This window comes from Rosa rugosa, chromosome 4 (genome assembly GCF_958449725.1).
Source record: "Rosa rugosa chromosome 4, drRosRugo1.1, whole genome shotgun sequence".
Lineage (NCBI taxonomy): Eukaryota > Viridiplantae > Streptophyta > Magnoliopsida > Rosales > Rosaceae > Rosa > Rosa rugosa.
In genome coordinates this window covers 37,113,623-37,132,032 of record NC_084823.1, presented here as the reverse complement: position 1 = coordinate 37,132,032, position 18,410 = coordinate 37,113,623, and positions in this window count along the sequence as shown.

Genomic DNA, 18,410 nt, shown 5'->3' with positions numbered 1-18,410 from the left:
TGTTGACGGGGATTAAATAGTTAAAAAGTGATACGTACAAGGTATTTTCAAATTGCATTGATTACGTCAGTAAAATCAATGTGGCGAATGATGAACGAGCGATAGATAACACTATTTTGTTAGTGAATATTTATCGCACTGGGTTCGTTCAAAGATGTTCTCAATGTAGCTTCTTTATTTTAAAATGGGGCCAATAAACAGACCTATGAGAGCTTTCACTCTCCAAAACCCTAACGACATCGAACTAGGTGTCGACCACCATGAGTGCGGCCATGGCTGCCGCCTCCCTTTTCTTGATCGCTCCACGCAATATCTAGCTAGTCTGCCTTTGATTGCGGTGCATTATAGGAAGCCTTGTCGCTCCTTCATCTCCATATTTATTTGTCATTTTTGTTTGAATGCAAATCTTTGATCTGATCCGACATATCTATTTTGCTGATTTATGTTCGTGCTCTTTGCTGGATTATGGTTACAATTCAAGGTGGACTTCATTTTCCGACGGTGTGGGATCCGGGTGTTCTATTGAATGGAAGCGGCGAAGATCTCTAGGCTCTTAACGGTGGCAGGAGTGGTGGTATAGGGCTGATGGTCCACGAAGGGGTGCCATTAGCACCTGGAAGGCCTACATCTATGAGTAAATTTGCTAGGCAACAACCATGGCGAGGCCTATGATTAATGGTAGATTTGATGGGAGAAGGTGATGGTCATGCCTCCCACAGGAGGGTGCCGAAAGCAACTTGGGTTCTTGTAGTGATTTCTGATTTGGGATGCTAATTCGGAGTGGGCTTAGCACTGGGCTCAAATATGGACTAGCCTGTTGGGCTCTTATTCTTTAGGGTTTCACATTCGGGATCCAGGGGAAATTTTTTCGAATATACTTTCTTTAAAAAAAAAAAAAAAAAAAAAAAAAAAAAAAAAAAGGATCAAAGGACTTCACTCTTACCCCCATGGTGACTCGAACCCATGACTTCGTCATTAGGTAGTGGGTGCTCTAACCACTGAGCTAACACCACTTCGAAGTGATTCTTGCTGGCAAACAGATGGCTAACTTAGCTTACATATATACTATAGGGTTTTTTAATGTCAAGTTAAAGAATTTTCCGGAGTACCACAATTGAGTGTATTGACGAAAGGAAATTCAAACTATTTAATTTGTGTGGAATGACTCACATAATCATGTAGGCTCTATAAATAATTGAGCTTCAATAATTCAGTATACTAGTGGATGGTATTAATTCCCCTTACTTAAGTGCCGTTTTAAATTTGAGACTAATGAAGTTTCTATTTCAACTCAAAAAAACAAGTAGCTTTTTTTTTTTTTTTTATAAAAATGACAACAAAGTTTATTGACAATAAAGAGAATTACAATAGTAAGAGCATTTCTAAGAGCTTTAGAGATTTTTTTTCTCTAGTTTAGGGAGTTTTTTATTTGTTTTTTTTTTTTGGCTCCAACAACGTATTCCATATACATATCCCTATTTTAGAGAAATTGATGAAGAACAAAATAAAAATCTATACTTACAGTAAACTCTAAAATTATAGAGAATTATCTTTTTAGAAAACTCTCTTCTAGCTATCCTCTGTTTTTTTTTTTTTTTGATTGGGTCATTCTCTTTTTTATTGTATTTATTTCTATCATTAATTATTTGTTAATGTTTTTTAATTTTAAAAATAATAGCATCTTTTTTTTTTTTTTTTGAAAGGAAAATAATACCATCTTTAAAAAAGACGTAAAACGGCGCTCTCCCCTAGGGTTTCGTCAAGCACAGAGAGGAGATCCGCCCACATCTCAGCGCTCTTCTAGCCTAGGCCCGGTGCTCTGCGCTCGTGGTTGGTCGGTATTTGGGGTGTTCAGATCCCGGTGGAGTTTGGGGATTTTTGGGGACGGGAGGTCTTCCTGTTTCCGATTGGGCGTAGTAGATCCGGGTCTGGGTATCGGCGCTGCACAGATTCCACCCCGGCGAGGCACGAGAGGGGTCGCCGCTATCAAGGAGGCAGAGATCTTTTCCGACAGGGCCTCTGTGGGATTGTGGACTGTTCAAGGAGGCATCGCACTGGGATTGATTTGATTTTCCAGCTGCGGGCCTGACTGATGAGGCAATGGAAGATAGGCTGGCCGCCGGAGGGCCAAACTGCGGCGGAGGAGGCATGACAGTAGTGGCCTACGGGTTCTGCCCCATCGGCTCGAGTTCGGGCTTGGGCCCTTGGGCCTAGGATCAAGCTTGAGTTGTTGGGCTCCAATGTGGGTTCAATCAGGTGGGCTGGGTTCCACCTTGGGCTGATGAGGAAAGAAAGCCTTGCAGTTGCTGTTGTCTTTGCTCTGGTATGGACTTGGGCTTTTGGGCCTGGGCCTAAATTTGAGTTGATGGGCCCTTCTCCATCTGCTCGGATTTGGGCTTGGTTTCCTGAGCCTGGGTTCGAGCTCAAGCTTGGACTGGTTGCGTTTGTTGCAGTTGCTTCGGATAAGAAGAGCAAGACCAACCTGTTGCCGAGGTTGTTGGCTCCGGATCGAAGAGGTCGTGGAAGGTGTTGGCTCCAACTCTAAGGGGAAGGAGCTAGCATTTTTCTAAGTCTCTGCTATTAGACATCTGGTTACAAGCCTTCTAAAGTTGGAGTAATCTCTATGAGCTTTTTTCTAAGATGTTTCTAGTTGTATTTGTACCACAATTGCGTGTCGGCAGATTAGACTAGATGAATGATTTTTCCTTAGAATAGCGAGGTTGTTCTTGCTTGCTTAGGCTTGCTATCCAGCGAGCGTCCCTTTAGACTTTAATGAGTTTAGTATTGACTTAGATAGGTTCTCCGGTCTCACCGGACTCTTATGTTAGTGCATGTTAGACTCTGACCTGTTTTCATGGCTTTGATATCTAATAACATCAAATCCTTTCAAAAAAAAAAAAACCATCTTTAATTGTGGATAATTCATTATAAAGAAAATGTTAGAGAAGCTATTGGAACTTCGAAGAAAAATTATAAAGATTTTATCTTTTGAGTACCTACAATATGGATATTTTAAGGAAACTCTTGGAGATTCTCTAAGCATAACAAGATGCATTATAGAGATTTTAACTGGCTTCAGATTTTAAATCCGAACTTGTTCAGGTTTCACTGATATTGCATTTCCTACTTTTGAAACCTGAACAAGTCCGGATTCAAAATCCATCTGCAAAAAGATATAGGGCACTTCAAAAAGATGATCTTAACAGAAATATTTTCTGTTCTTTTTTTCTGTAAAAGTTGTCATCTTCATCTGAAATTACTTAAAATTAATGTCTAGTTATTAAAAAGATCCATTCTCAAAAAAAAAACGTTGTCAAAAAGATCGATTAAATTGATTAAAAACCTATTTTGATTAACTTAATCAAAAGTTCATTTTGATTAAAAAGATGATCACCCAAAATTAAATGCAAAATAATGCATGGCCCTTTACATATTCTCTTGATACAATATCGTACAACTGAGATATTCTTTGTTATAAAACTTTCTCAATTTCCTTAGGGATTAATTATGCGACCTATGTTCAAAAGTAGGAAATGCAGAATGAGTGAAAAAGCTAATAATGCAAATACTAAAATCGACAACAATATTCTTAATTAGTTAGTTGATGAGGAGACAACCATCACATAGAATAGGAATAAGGATCTCCCAACAGTGAGGGATGACCTTAATTATTGCGAATTATAGGTTTGCTTTCTCAATTCCTATGAAACAATGATGCACATAATATATTATGGGTGGTGCTATTCACACACTCATTTTCTCTATTCACACACCCCCTCTATTTTTATATTACTTTAATTTAATTCTGTTTTACAAATTACCCTAACTACCCTCCCTTGTAATTCTATTTCTTTTATTTTTTATTTTTTATTTTTTATTTTATCTATTTGGCAAGTCAATCATGAATCAAACATCATTATGCAATAAATTAATTTTCTTTTACCTATAAATGAAGGAAAAATAATACGTTCATTAAGTGGAATGACCTATATTATTAGACGAGAATATGCTTCCCAAGTAATTACATTCATCCAACTGAATCTAAATTGAAAAGTTTGTTCTCATACAAGTTGGAGGGGTAAAACGCATGCTTTACTCCCTCGTTGTCTCGGGTTCCAATATTGCACCTAGCTTACTAGAGTTTCTTATCTCTTATAGATTGGCAATAAGCCATTTTCAAACGAAGTCTGCAAATTTGAGAAATTTGTAGGTAAAAAAAAAAAAGGAGTATAGTTCAAAATTAATTGTTTGAATAAGACTAGCTTGAGGGGCTAGACAAATGTAGACACACGCATAATCAATGGTATGAACTCTTAATTTAATGTATTTTAGATAACTGTATTGAAAGAACACTGACCCATAAATAATAAGAATGTATTACGCAAGGCTGAGGACAAACTTTGCAATTTTGATTCAGTTGGATGAACGTAATTACCTAGGAACATATTCCTTGTCTGTCTAATAATACAAGTCATTCCACTTAACGAACGTATTATTTTTCCTTTATTTATAGGTAAATTAAAATTTTGATTTATTGTATAATGATATATTGATGTTTGATTCATGATTGACTTGTCAAATAGAAAAAAGAAAAAGAATCAGAATTGGAATGGAGGGTAGTTAGAGTAATTTGTAAAAAAAAAATTGAATTAAAATAATAGAAAAATAAAAGGGTGTGTGAATAGCACCACCCTGAGTGGTGCTATTCACACACTCATTTGCTCTATTCACACACTTTTATTATATCCATGTACCTCATATAGGAATAGCATTTTAGGATTTGGTTACAATATTTTTGCACTTCTTTTTATGTGTATGTGTGTGTGTGTTTTATTTTTATTTTTTAATTCTTCTCCATTAAAAATGATGTAATTCATTTATTTCCACCTCTTTACTTTGATATTAGCCTCATGCAAAAAATTTGTATATGAGCTATGAAGACATCAACTGCTGCTGATCTACCTAATTTTTTCAGTAATTATGCTTTGAGAGTTTGGGGTTACATTGCAAGGCTGATATGGTTAACTGCTGGCATCTTGACAAAATTGTATCTACTACGTGACAAACGTTTAATTGTGATTATTATAGTGGGTATTTTTTGGAGAGTTACTATAATTTTTGTTTGTTTGCCTCATTTTATTATTTGATAATTTCATACTTAGAAAGTAAATTTTGGTGAGTTAATAAGCATGTTTGAATGACCATTATAGAAAAATCAAATTTTGGTAAAACTTTTGACACCAAAGAAAGCCTCGCTTTATAGTAGTTGAGATAGAATATATCTTTATTTTTTTTATTTTTTTTTATTAGATAGTAACTTGACCTAGTGCTCTGCGGCTCTGCCATGGTTTTGGGAGGGCGTATGTTCTCTTCCTTACATCTACCGTCTTCGATGGCTGTGTTCCGATTTACTTGTCTAATCAGCTTTTGTTCTTACTTTCTCTTCGTGTGTGCTGTGGTTCATCAGAGCACGTTTGGCCGGATTGAGTCGTGGGCGACTTCGATCCCTGGCTTTGAGAGCGGATCATTGGATCTAGAGTGGTCTAGATCGGATTGGTTTCTCACTGAGATGGCGCCGCCTTGGCTGGGTGTGGCTTTTTCTTCCAACGGCGGTTGGGGTCGTATGGCCGAACGATGACTGTGTGGCTATCAAATCTAGTCTTACTATGAGAGGGACCAGAGCGTCTAATGGGGGTGGTGGGGCCTCAAAGTTCTTGGGTTCTGCCGTCCTCTGTTCTCTATCGGCGGCGATGAAGCCTAGGTGCGTGGAGTTGGAGTTTGTGGAGTGTGTTGACCAAAAGTCGATCCCGAGTTATCTGAGTTTGGTGCTGACCTAGGTGTGTTTCGATCCTGGTGATGGTACAATCTCTTCGGCGGCGACCCATGATGGCAGCGGTGACGGCTTGCTTGGCTATGGTGGAAATCTTGGGGTGCCTGACGCAGTCGAAAGTAACCCAGGTTCACAAGCAATAAACCTAAAACAAGAATTATGGAGTCCACCAGAGATAAATGAGAAAACTCTCAATTTTGATTGATAATATGATAAAAAAAAGATAGGTTCTGTAGCCGTTTAAGGTTGCTTATGTATGAGAAAAGAAACCCTAGGGTGACTAACAATGAAACCCTAAAACCCACGGGTAAAAACAAAACAAATACAAAACAAACTAGAAAACCAAAAATTCTGAAAAATAGTAAAATGCAGTTTTGAGGCCCTAAACGACCCCGAAAGCCTAAAAAAGCCCACACGACATGGAAAAGCGATGAGTTTTGTTCCTGGCGTCGTTCCCTTTTCGGAAAGCTATAGCAATCGCGAATCGGACACCGAATGCCAAAGTTGCAGCAAACCGGGTTTTCCTCCTTTTCCACGATCGAGCTGTTCTTCAATTCTTATCGACATTCGCTCTACATCAGTCTCCTCCACCTCCGAAGAACTCAACCCTAAGTTCTCTTCAGGATAAAGAACATCATCCTCACGAAACTCATGCAGATTAGCAACATTAAAGGTGTTATGAATGCCCACGGAATCAGGAAGTGCAACAACATAAGCATTGTCGTTGATCTTCTTCAGCACCTTAAAAGGTCCATATTTTCGTGGCTTCAGCTTGTTGTAGGTACCAACAGGAAACCTCTCCTTCCTTAGAAACACCATCACGTCATCACCCTCTTGGAACACTTTAACTCTTTGATGCTTGTCAGCTGCAGCTTTATACTTGGCATTAGTTCTTCCAACTTGGCCTTAACTTCGTCTCTAACAGACTGCACATCCCTAGCCATGCCCTCAGCAGCAACACTAACACCAGGAACTTTAGGAAGCTTCACTAAATCAACCACATGTTGAGGAACATCAGTATAAACTAATGAGAATGGTGACTTCCCTGTTGCACTATGCACAACACTGTTATAAGCAAACTCCACCTGTGGCAAAGCATAATCCCACTGTTTGGGCCTATCTCCACAAACACTCCTGACCATGTTACCCAAAGTTCTGTTAGTAACCTCTGTTTGCCCATCAGTTTGAGGGTGAGCTGTGCTGCTACGATTCAAAGCTGTTCCAAACATTCTCCACAACGTAATCCAGAAGTGACTAAGGAACTTCGTGTCTCTATCAGAAATAATGGACTTGGGCACTCCATGCAAACGAACCACCTCCCTGAAAAACAGTTTGGTTATATTGGAAGCATCAGCAGTCTTTTTACAAGCTATAAAGTGCGCCATCTTGGAGAACCTGTCAAGCTGTGCTGCTACGATTCAAAGCTGTTCCAAACATTCTCCACAACGTAATCCAGAAGTGACTAAGGAACTTCGTGTCTCTATCAGAAATAATGGACTTGGGCACTCCATGCAAACGAACCACCTCCCTGAAAAACAGTTTGGCTATATTGGAAGCATCAGCAGTCTTTTTACAAGCTATAAAGTGCGCCATCTTGGAGAACCTGTCAACTGCCACAAACACATAATCCACACCCCTTTGGGTACGAGGTAATCCCAACACAAAGTCCATAGCAAGATCCTGCCAAATATCTTCAGGAATAGGTAAAGGTAAATAAAGACCAGTATTTTGGGACTGACCCTTAGAAACCTGGCAGGTGTAGCACTTCCTCACAATAGCTCCTACATCCTTCTTCAGCTGTGGCCAGAAATACCTCTCCTCAAGGCTAGCAATAGTCTTGTCTCGGCCCAAGTGTCCACTCAAACCCCCTCCATGCAAACCGGGTTTTCCTCCTTTTCCACGATCAAGCTGTTCTTCAATTCTTATCGTCATTCGCTCTACATCAGTGCCCTTAGCAATTCCGACCCACTGTGCCTGGCACTGGTTCCAGGGCTAGGGCTTAATGCATGGCTGGATGTGAGTGGGCGGGGTCCTAAGTTTTTTAAGGCCTGGTCTGTCTTTGGAATGGAGGTTGAGGGTGATTATTCACTTTGTACTCCCTCTATGAATAGGGTCTCAATGGCCCATAGTATTGTTTAATTTATGTTTGGGTCGTAAAAACCAGTGTCTTAGTTGAATCCTTTTATGTTTGCTTCGAGGTTTCTTGTTTTTTGTTAGAATAATGGTGCGCAGACTTCCTAAAAGGTGGGTGTACTAGGGACTTTTTGGGATTTTATTCTTCTAGAATAGGCTTTTCATGAGGTTTTGAGGAACAATTCTTTCTGTCGACCCCATAGAGGTGTTTCGTTTTTGTACCGCTTGCTGAATTTAATGAAATGGCTGACCTATTTAGATTTTAAAAAAAATGTATATCTTTTTTTCATTTTTTATTTTTTACTTTTGTTTTTGTGCTTTGACGACTATAACTTTCTGAGTGTTATAGTCACTTTGTTGAGGCACTATTATCACTTTCAATATTTCATTTAGAAAAATAAATATATGGTATATACTACTGTACCATTGAGGAGAAGACAACAATTCACTAATTCAATCAAGCTTACAAATTACTGTATCACACTAATTCTCAAAAGAAAATATGAAATCATTCATTGGGTAACCAGATCAACAATCAAGAGCTCAAAGCACTTTCAGTCGCTTTTTAAAAAATAGATAAAAAAAAATTGAGATATTTAGTTAAAAATTTCATATACTTTTCACATTCTTCTTGAACGGATTGTTGGCTTTTTTGAATAGATCTCAATGTCAATTTAAGTCGATCATATTTGAAAACTATGCACAAATATTTTCCTACGTTTTATATGCTTCAAGTTGCCAAGACATTCTCTTACACACGAGATATATAAGAGCATCTCCAACAATAGAAGTTATATTTTAGTTAAATTTAGCTAAAATTGAGAAATATAGCTATTGATTTAACAATGTTGCTCCAGCAGTAATAACTATTTATAAGTGATATAATATTTTATCGAATTATAAATTGACATGTGGACAAAAGAGGAGAGAGAAATATAACTTTTGCTAGAGCTGGGCGTCTGGACCCGAAAACCCGACCCGAACCGAGCAAAAAAGCCCGATTCGGTTCGGTTTTGTGTTGGAAAATGTCGGTTCGGTGCAAAGCCCGACCCAAATTACTGTTTATCGGGTCGGTGTCGGGCTTGATATTTTCCGAGACCGAAAGACCGATCAGAACCGATTTCTCCTCCATCTCAACCTCTTGAAATTCTCCTCCCAAGCCAGCTCCTCCTCCTCCTTCTCCATACTCAAATGTGCAGTGGCTTCTGAAGCAACCAGTCTCCATAAATGAAGAAGCAGAATTTCAGTAAACACCCATAAACCATGTGAATGGAAAAGAACATGGAAATAGATTGAATCATTGGAAAGCAGAATTTCAGAAGAAACAAGAAGTAGATCGAAGTCGCCGAAGAAGAAGAAGAAGAAGAAGAAGAAGAAGAAGAAGATATGGTAAATAGAGAACTCAGAACTGCATAATGGGGATTAGGGAGGAAAAAAAAAACGAAAAAGAAGAAGAAGAAGAAGGAACTGCATAATGGATTAATGGGGATTGGGGAGGAAGAAAAAAAGGAAAAAAGAAGAAGAAGAAGAAGAAGAAGACGGCTAGAAAAGAGAGAGAGCAGAAAGTGAAAGACGGTTCTGGACATTTAGGTTTTGTTTTGTTTCATTTCTCCCGCCTAGGATGAAATAAATACAAACTTTGCACAAGTTATACTAAGAGTGTCTCGTGCTCTAGTGGTTGGGAGCGATGCTTTCATGTAAGAGGGCGGGGTTTGGGGGTTCAAACCCCGCCTCTCACCCAATTTTGTGTGTATTTTGCATAAAGCTGGGAAACTGGATTTGGGCCTGAAAAGCCCGAAGACCGAACCGGCCCGTTTGGTGCGGTTTCTGTTGGTTTCCATTTTTGAAAAAGCCCGAACCGACCCGGACCGATTGTTTCGGGCTCGGTCTCGGTCTCACCAAATTTTGGGCCCGGCCCGACCCGAGCCCAGGCCTAACTTTTTCTTTAGCTATTCTTGATTGTCTAGCTAAATATAGCTAGCCATTTTAGCTAAAGTTAAATTTAACTTAGCTATAGCTAGTCTGTTGGGGTTGAGTTTTCCTTAAAAACTAGTTATATATAGCTAAAAAGTGAATTTAGCTATTCTGTTGGAGATGCCCAATGTGCCTTTTACATACAACTTCATTAGCAAAGTATTAACAGTTTAGCTGAGGAGAAGACAACATTTTCCAAACAATTATCCCCCAGATTATTAGCGCAGATTTAAAATCCTTCATCGGATAGCCACTAGCAAGAGCACCCTTACAAAGAGCTGATCGAAACCATTTTTTGGAGCACCAAGATATCCATAACAATCTAATATACCATATTCATATGATAGCTTCTAATACAATTAGACAAAATTAGCTTTGAGGTTACATAGTTATTTGTAATTCTTTATCAAGGCTTCTGAATGCATTCCTATATGGTTGTTAATAGAAGTTTCATGTGACAGCTTTTAAAAAAAGTGTTACGAATTGAATAAAACCCTTACTGCCTTGCTTTATACAATAGCACTCCTTATATTTTCCCGTAATGTACCACTCATAGTCACCCATAATGCCGATAACGTGCATAACAATTAGAAAATATAAGGCAAAAGCCATAGATTACTGAGAGAAATGAGATGAGAAGTCTTTAATCGCGATTGGTGGGGTGTGTGTGTTTGGTGGGGTGGTAAGGCTTTGGTCTCATATATAAGAGGTCAGGAGTTCGAGCCCCATCAAGGGTGGGAATGGGGTGGGGTTTTAAAAAAAAAAAAAAGTCTTTAATCGCGATTGGATACATTGTTGGAGCCTGGGGAAGGTAATGTAGTTGCACTCCTAGGTTTAAAAATAAGAGAAACTACCCCAAAATGTCATTTTTTCCATAAGTCCCCATAAATTGTGTCATTTCTAAACCCTACGATTCTTTGTATAATGAAAATCTTTAATTAGCCATCTTTAGATTCCAGTCATAATAACTCCATTAATATATATATATATATATATATATATATATATATATATATATATATATATATATATATATATATATTACAGATTTACAATTATAACTTGAAGTCATACTGACACTTGAAATTATCCTTGCATATCATGCATATATGCACCTTATCTTCCTAATCAATTTTATAACTTGTCAGCACAATACAAAGAAACACCAGATGACTGACTATGAACTGAGGAAAGGAGAGGTCCAAAAATTCTCTAGAAACCATACGCGCCACAGGTATCGAAAGACTTTTTGTGATCTCTAATTCCCGTTCGCACTTTCTTGGGATGTCGTCGCCGGACGGGCATCTAGGCAGCGTCACTCGACTTTGGACCGACGGATTCTATGCGTTGCACTAGGGAAGTTAACGTTCAAGTTCTTTGGTCAAGGATGGTGGACGCGATTGCAGCAGACGGCGAAGCCTGCGTCTTGTTTTCACTGATTGGTCTAGAGATGGTAGAATAGTCGGACTGGGTTCCTGAGTTGGGTTGCGGGGCGGGCTTCTCCCGTGTTTCATTGATAGGGCATATGTAGGGGTTTCAAAGGCGAGGATGATCTGTTCGGATCGATCATGGTGGAGGTGGCGCTTGGTTTGGATCGATGGAACGACGGTTTTGCAGCAACGCTTTGCTCCGACGACGACAGTTGTCCAGCAGGGATGGTGCAAAGGCTATGCAAGAGCAGGGGTTGTTGGTCTGTTTGTGGGTTGTTGATCCATCTTTGATTGAGTTGGAGTTTGGGCGTTAAATCTAGTTTGTCTAGCACCTATTTATTTGGTGGTTCTAGTGGGTTTCGCCCTAACTTAGTCTTAGTTTTTTTGCCTGCAAATGGTCTTGGGCCTTTGTCAGCTTAATTCTTAGTTTCTCTAGTTGTACATCAATTGAGGTCTCTAGGCGACTAGATTTACTATCAAAGGGAGTTAGTTGTGAGGGTTTGGGTTCTTTTGATTTTAGGTTCGAATAAGTGAGCTCATTTTGTTTGCAATGAGGGTTACCTATCTTTTGCTTGAGGGTTTGTGCTATTTATGATTTTGGTATAAGACAACATCTGATGTACGTGTCCTCTGGCTATAGATAAGTAATGAAATTATCTATTCTATTCAAAAAAAAATTGATAACTTGTCAGTTTGACACAAATTACATGTATTTACTAATGGGACATGAAATTGACCAATCTTTTTTACAAACCACACCTTCTTTCATGTGCATAGAGGGGAGTGTGGTTTGTAATAATGGGGGTGTCAATTTCACTTCCTTCACTAATTTCTAGTAATCTGAGTTTTAGACACCTAGTGATTTATTTATTTATTTTTACTTATAATTTAAAATTTTATTAAAGAACAAAAACAAAAAGAAGCTAAAAGGTGGAACATAGGGGGTGAAAACGGAAAATCAAGTCTCCTTTGGCAAAAACAAAATGACAAAAAGTTAAATTGAAAACATCAATCCTTTCAAAGGATGAGAGGACCTAAATCAAAGATTTAGCTTCACCGTAACTGTCTAAATCAAAGATTTAGCTTTACCGTAACTGTTCTATTTCAAGTAGGACAATGATCACCCATACTAAAATGATGAGATTTAAATTTTTTGTTCCATGTTATTGTTAATTTCTTCTTTATATATCTAGTGATTGTTTACCATGATTTCAAAGTTTTTGGTCTAGGATGTTTGTTTCTCTAGATACAATGCATCATCATTTTAACAATTTAAACCTTTAAAGTTCAACAGTTATTAAACAATTTTTTATGGATAAATCAATATATAGATGGGGACAAGAAACTGAAGCTTATTAAGAGGAAGACAACCATTAAACATGACGTAATTAATTTCAATCTTCTACAACGAATCAAAAGAGAGAAACAATCTAAGCTAGCTAGGGCCAATCATTCACATACAATTTGTGTGGATGTAATGACAAGATCTGAACTGTATGGCAATATCACTTTTTACTCAGATTTTGCGTGCCATTTCGCCAGTTTAACCATTTTTGGTATTTGCAATGCTAAACCAGCTTTGCTAAATTAATCCATTCCATCATTCATGCATGAGTAGAGAAAAGCAAAGTGAGTAGGTGAAACTTGAAGCTATATGTATTTATCAAAAGTAAACCTGCTCAAATGGGTTAGTTCTCATAGAATATTAGGGATGACATAATACCTAACTTTTGAGTGTGAAACGCAGTGGCTCGTATTCTGCCAATGCACTGACTTATCAATTACAGTATCAATTACAGTAACAAATCATAAGATCCTGTATTACATTTTGGGATTGTCTTACGCATGCATATCACTACAAAAGTAGCATATAGTGATATAAAATTGAGAGGTTGGCTTATCATTTGTAGCCATGTTTATTGCTGCATTTCTTGTGGCTTATTATATGTAGTCTGCTTTCGCGAGTCAGATCCCACTTTGCAGTTTGCTTAAGTAAGCGTCAGGGTCGTTACACAATTAATCGAATATCCAATTTGATGTTACAAGACTAATGTTTTCTTGTCATGAGAGAAATCTGGCAAAATAACCGACGACTTCAAACTCTTTAATGTTCACGTCAACACCTTATATATATATATATATATATATATATTAGGAGTTTGGAGCCCAGCTTAACTGGAAGGCTCAACCCCACACTCGAAATTATTATTAATAACTGAAGGATAATTATACAACGATGGAGACATATTACCTAAACCTCAGGTACTGGTACATAAATCCTCATACAGTGCATCCTGAATAATCACAGGAGCTTTATCTAACCAATAATCATCTAAATAATCAGCACTAGCAAGGTGTGTCAATCTATGGGCAATACCATTTTTTAGTTAAAGAATATTAACTGAATTTTCTTACGAAGTTTGCGCGAGGTGATCCTGTGTCTTTGTGATTGACTAACTTATATTTAAGGTCTGTTCACGTAGAATTTTTTCCCTGTTTTCTAGTTTCAAAAATATCATGTGGATATTTTCTTATACGATTTTGTTTTCTTCTCAAATTTGGACGTGGTTTTTCAGTCTTTTATGATCGACGAACTCATGTGTAAGTATCATCACTTATCCAAATCCATACACTATTGGTTTAATAATCGTTGATGACACATTCATCAACAATTTAAGCATAATTATGGGCTTATTGTAAAGTCTCATTTGCATCAAGTCTTACGTTAACATCAAACAATTCATAATTCTTCATTTTTAGCTTATCCATTAGTTAGGGTAGCGTGCAATGACGGAGCCACATAAGGGAGAGGTACCGAGGCCCTTGCTTGATTGTGGTTCTCTATAACCTCTTATGATATTGAGGATGGATGTACAAATGCTAGCAGGTTTAGGAGATCAAGTTTAATTTCCAAAAACTAAGCTTATCCCTCTATCATTAATTACCATGTCAGTTCATTGTTCGTCTTCATATAAACTGCTCGGCGTTGAAATTTTTGGCACATTTGACTCTGCAACAGCTCGAGCTTCTATGATATATAAGCTTGACTCTTGAGCGTCAGATCATCATGTACCAATTAACATCAACATCAGCCTTGGATAATATATAGTGGGGCAGACAACGACCTGTTCTCATTCTCCTCCATGTTTACAAGCACACTGGTTGTAGATCATTGGTCGTGTGCCCCAAGCGTCCAACCGAGGGAGCAATTTTTCTTGTGGCCTCCATTGATTCTACTAATTAATAGTCAATATTTGTTTCCTCTCCCTGTTTTCACCACTACTGACAGTTAAGTTTTTGTAGGTGCAGTAGTACTCCTGTAAAGTCCCAATCTTTGAATTCGCTTATCAATCAACTTGAATATAAAGCCATGTATATATATATGTACTCTATTTTGACAAGAGGCCACCGAGAATAGATCGGATTTTTTGTTTCTTGTGACGGGTCGTGTCTTATCTGCCATAACATCGATGAGATCATAAAGTACTTGATCATTAAGATTATGACCTGGGTAAATTAGGGCGACCTTTGGTTTGCCACTAAGAATCCTAACCTAAAAATTCTATCTTGTTTTCGACAAGTAGCATTGTGACCACATACGTGATGAGGGTTATCTACGTTGATCCCTTCCTAATATTATGATATTCTAAAGTTTTAGTTGTCCGTAAACACAAAGAACTTAATTCTCCAGATGATGAGATGGGACGATGCTAATTAAAACTTTCATACCGTATTACTTGATCGCGATTGACGCTATTAATGTATTAGAATATGAGTACGCTATTAATGTATTAGAATATGAGTACGCTATTAATGTATTAGAATATGAGTACGCTATTAATGTATTAATATACACAATAAGCAATACACAATAAGCAAACTTAGCCAAGTGATGGGAGCATTTTATGCAACTCTTATAATGTTAATCTCTATATTAATCTATGTTAGTTTATTTTATTTTCTCTTTATTTATTTACTTTTGTGTTTATTAGGTATTTTGGAGCAAATTATATACAAAAAGAAGATAAAAAGGAGAAAATATTTAGAAAATATTGATGATGACATGGCATTCTCATTGGACAGATGATGTGGAGAATGATGACATGGCATTCTCATTACATAGATGATGTGGAGAATCCTAAATCAAATAGAGAATCAAGAAGTTGGCTTTCTCTACAATTCAAGGAATCTTAATCTAAAATGAATGAAAGTGGACTCAAGGAGCAATATAAAAAGGCTGTGCAACATCCGAAAAAGGGCTCCTCCCATCTCTTCCCTCTCCCTCCGCATTCTTCTTTAATTTATTTTATTATGTGTAACTAAGTTATTAGGTTTGGGGTTGTGGAAGCCCTAGACATGATTTTCATAGGATGATTGTTATTTCTTTTTCTAAATACTTATAGTTGGATGAAATTTGGTTTACTAGTTTATCATTGATGATTCTTTTATCTGTTTTCTGTGGATGCATACATAGAAGCATATTTTAGGATCTATTGTTTGAAGCATGTAGACAACCACCTTATTGATGCATGTTTTGCAAGAAACAACCAAGCAACTCAGCCCTGTTTGTGTAAACCAAGTTCCTAATGACCTACTATCTAACACCCTATGCTAGGATTTTTGCTATCGACTCAAACGTTTTTAGAACTTCATGAATTCAGTTAATTAGGCTTCAGATAATACCTTTCTAGGTCAATTAATTGGGAATAGAGCTATGATTGATAACACCCTTCACATAACAAGGTAAGTAAGAAAACGTAATACGATTTGACCATAACACACTAGGCTTATCGTGAGCGTAGTCATCCAATTGTTTGAATTTAGATTAGAATAAATTATCCTTGGAATGATTGTTTGGTGGTGGAAGCACTCCTATGTAGTTTTCTTCGTTGTCTTCTCTCAACCATAAAATTTGTTTTCTGTTTTTAACTTTCTGTTCTTGTTATTGTTTATTTTTATTTCCAGATCAAATCAACTCCTAAAAACCCCAAATTTTTTGTGCTGGTTTTTTTTTTTTTTTTTTGAAATAGAGCCACTAGGCGAAAATATATTCATCAGAAGCCAGAATAGGTCGTTACATACCCTTCCGCTGTCATCTAGACAGACAAGAAGACAGTGGTAGTACCCACAGTGGTACATAGAAAAATAGACCTACTCATTGTACAATCGAGTACGTAGACAAAGCGGGATCCCCCTTTGGTACTACACCGGAGGCGCTAGAAGGCCCGGTCCTCCCAACCTAACTCAAAAAACAGTAAATCTAGTCGCCTAGAGATCTCAATTGGTGTACAACTAGAGATATTGAGAATTAAATCGACAAAGACCAAACCCAATGCTAAAAACTAGGTAGGAAAAAACCACTAGATGCCTCAAAAAAGGCCTAAATGAACTAGAAAATAATAAAACTAACTACCGGCCCATTTGACCCAAAGAAGAGCAGAACCCTAAGCCCAACTAGCTGACCCAGCCCTATTGAGCTTCTGCCTTGCTGTGTTGAGGACGCCGCACACCGCTGCCACGCCTGCACCATGCCGTCGCAGCCACTTCAAGGACCATCGTCCGCACCACACCGCCACCACCGCGAGGGCAACAAAACCCGAACAACACCAGACCAGATCCAAGAAAGGATCCCTGTACCCCTTGAGCACCGACTGCAGCTCGGCGATACGCTGCACTGCTGCCGTTGCCTGAAGACAAACACCAGCCCGCGTCGTCCTTGAAGCAGATCCACAACTCCCCCAGCCACAGAGTGGTTTCGACCCAAGCAAGACCAGATCAGACCCAAAACCTCGAGCCACTGCAGATCTATGAACCAGGGAACCCTAGACCATCAACACCCGTCCGGCAGCCTCCCAGCGACGACGAGGCAAGCCCCACCGACCCAGAGTGCCGCAGGACGAGAGGATCTCGACTGAAGAATCGACAAGGTTGGTGCGTGTGCGGCGCCTTTAGAGAGAGAGAGTCTCTTCACGTTTGTGCTGGTTTCTTTATGTGTGTAGTACGTCTTTATTTAATTTCGTAATTTTTAAAGTTGTCTAGGTTAGGTAATTATTTATGTGTTCGGCTGCTGTTCGCTAGGAACGGTGGTCACTTTTGTGACATTGTTTTGGTCTTAGATTAGTGATTAGACCACAATCTGTTGCGGGAACGATCCCTATCTACCTATACTACTTTTGACATTCTTGTAGGGTTAAGTTACAGGCATTTTTGTGCATCTATTTAGGTGGACAGAAATACCCTATCACCAAGACTGAGAGCAATGGCCACTATCACTCGCTAAGCCTTTGGGAGATTCCGAACTCCTTAGAGTTGTTCTTGCTTCTCAATGGGCAACCCCGTCTGTTACCAAGGGAAGGGTGGAGGTGGTCACTTAGTTGAACCAGAGTGAACTAGGCCAAAACTAGACCCAAGACAGTTGGTACCATATATTCCACCACTGTTAACGTTAGTGACCGAGGGGTCTCTAGTTAGCTTTAGAGAGAGAGAGAGAGAGAACGACACAAGAAGTATAGTGGTTCATTTCCCGCCTTAGCGGGAGACTACGTCCACTTGAATGTTACACTAGTGTATGTCGAGCCTTGCGGCCTAACAAGATTACAAAGTATGTTGCAATGGAGTGGTGTTTAAGTGAGAGGAGGCATTCCTTTTATAGGTGAAGGAAGCCATCTCCTTTACATGGTTTTCGATGTCGGACAAGCAAAGACAACTATTCTAGTATAGAAATGCCTAGTTGTGGAGGCAACTTGGCAAGGGCTGAAAGGTGGCTTCCCGGCGACGGATTTGCGACTTCCGGATACCGTAGCGTAGCTTGAACATAGGGCTACAAGATGCAAGTAGCGGTTGGACCTCACCATGGCTTGTGGGTGTCCCAAAGAGGGTGTTACTTATGTTTGGTGATGATAGCAAACTAGTCTTGCTAGTAGAGGTATCTACAAGTCCCCGAAGTCCCCAAGTAAGAGGAGCTTCTTGGTTGGGGAGTTATACACATGATGTCACCAAGCATAAGTAACCGGGCGGTACGGAGCCCCTACAAGTCCCCGAAC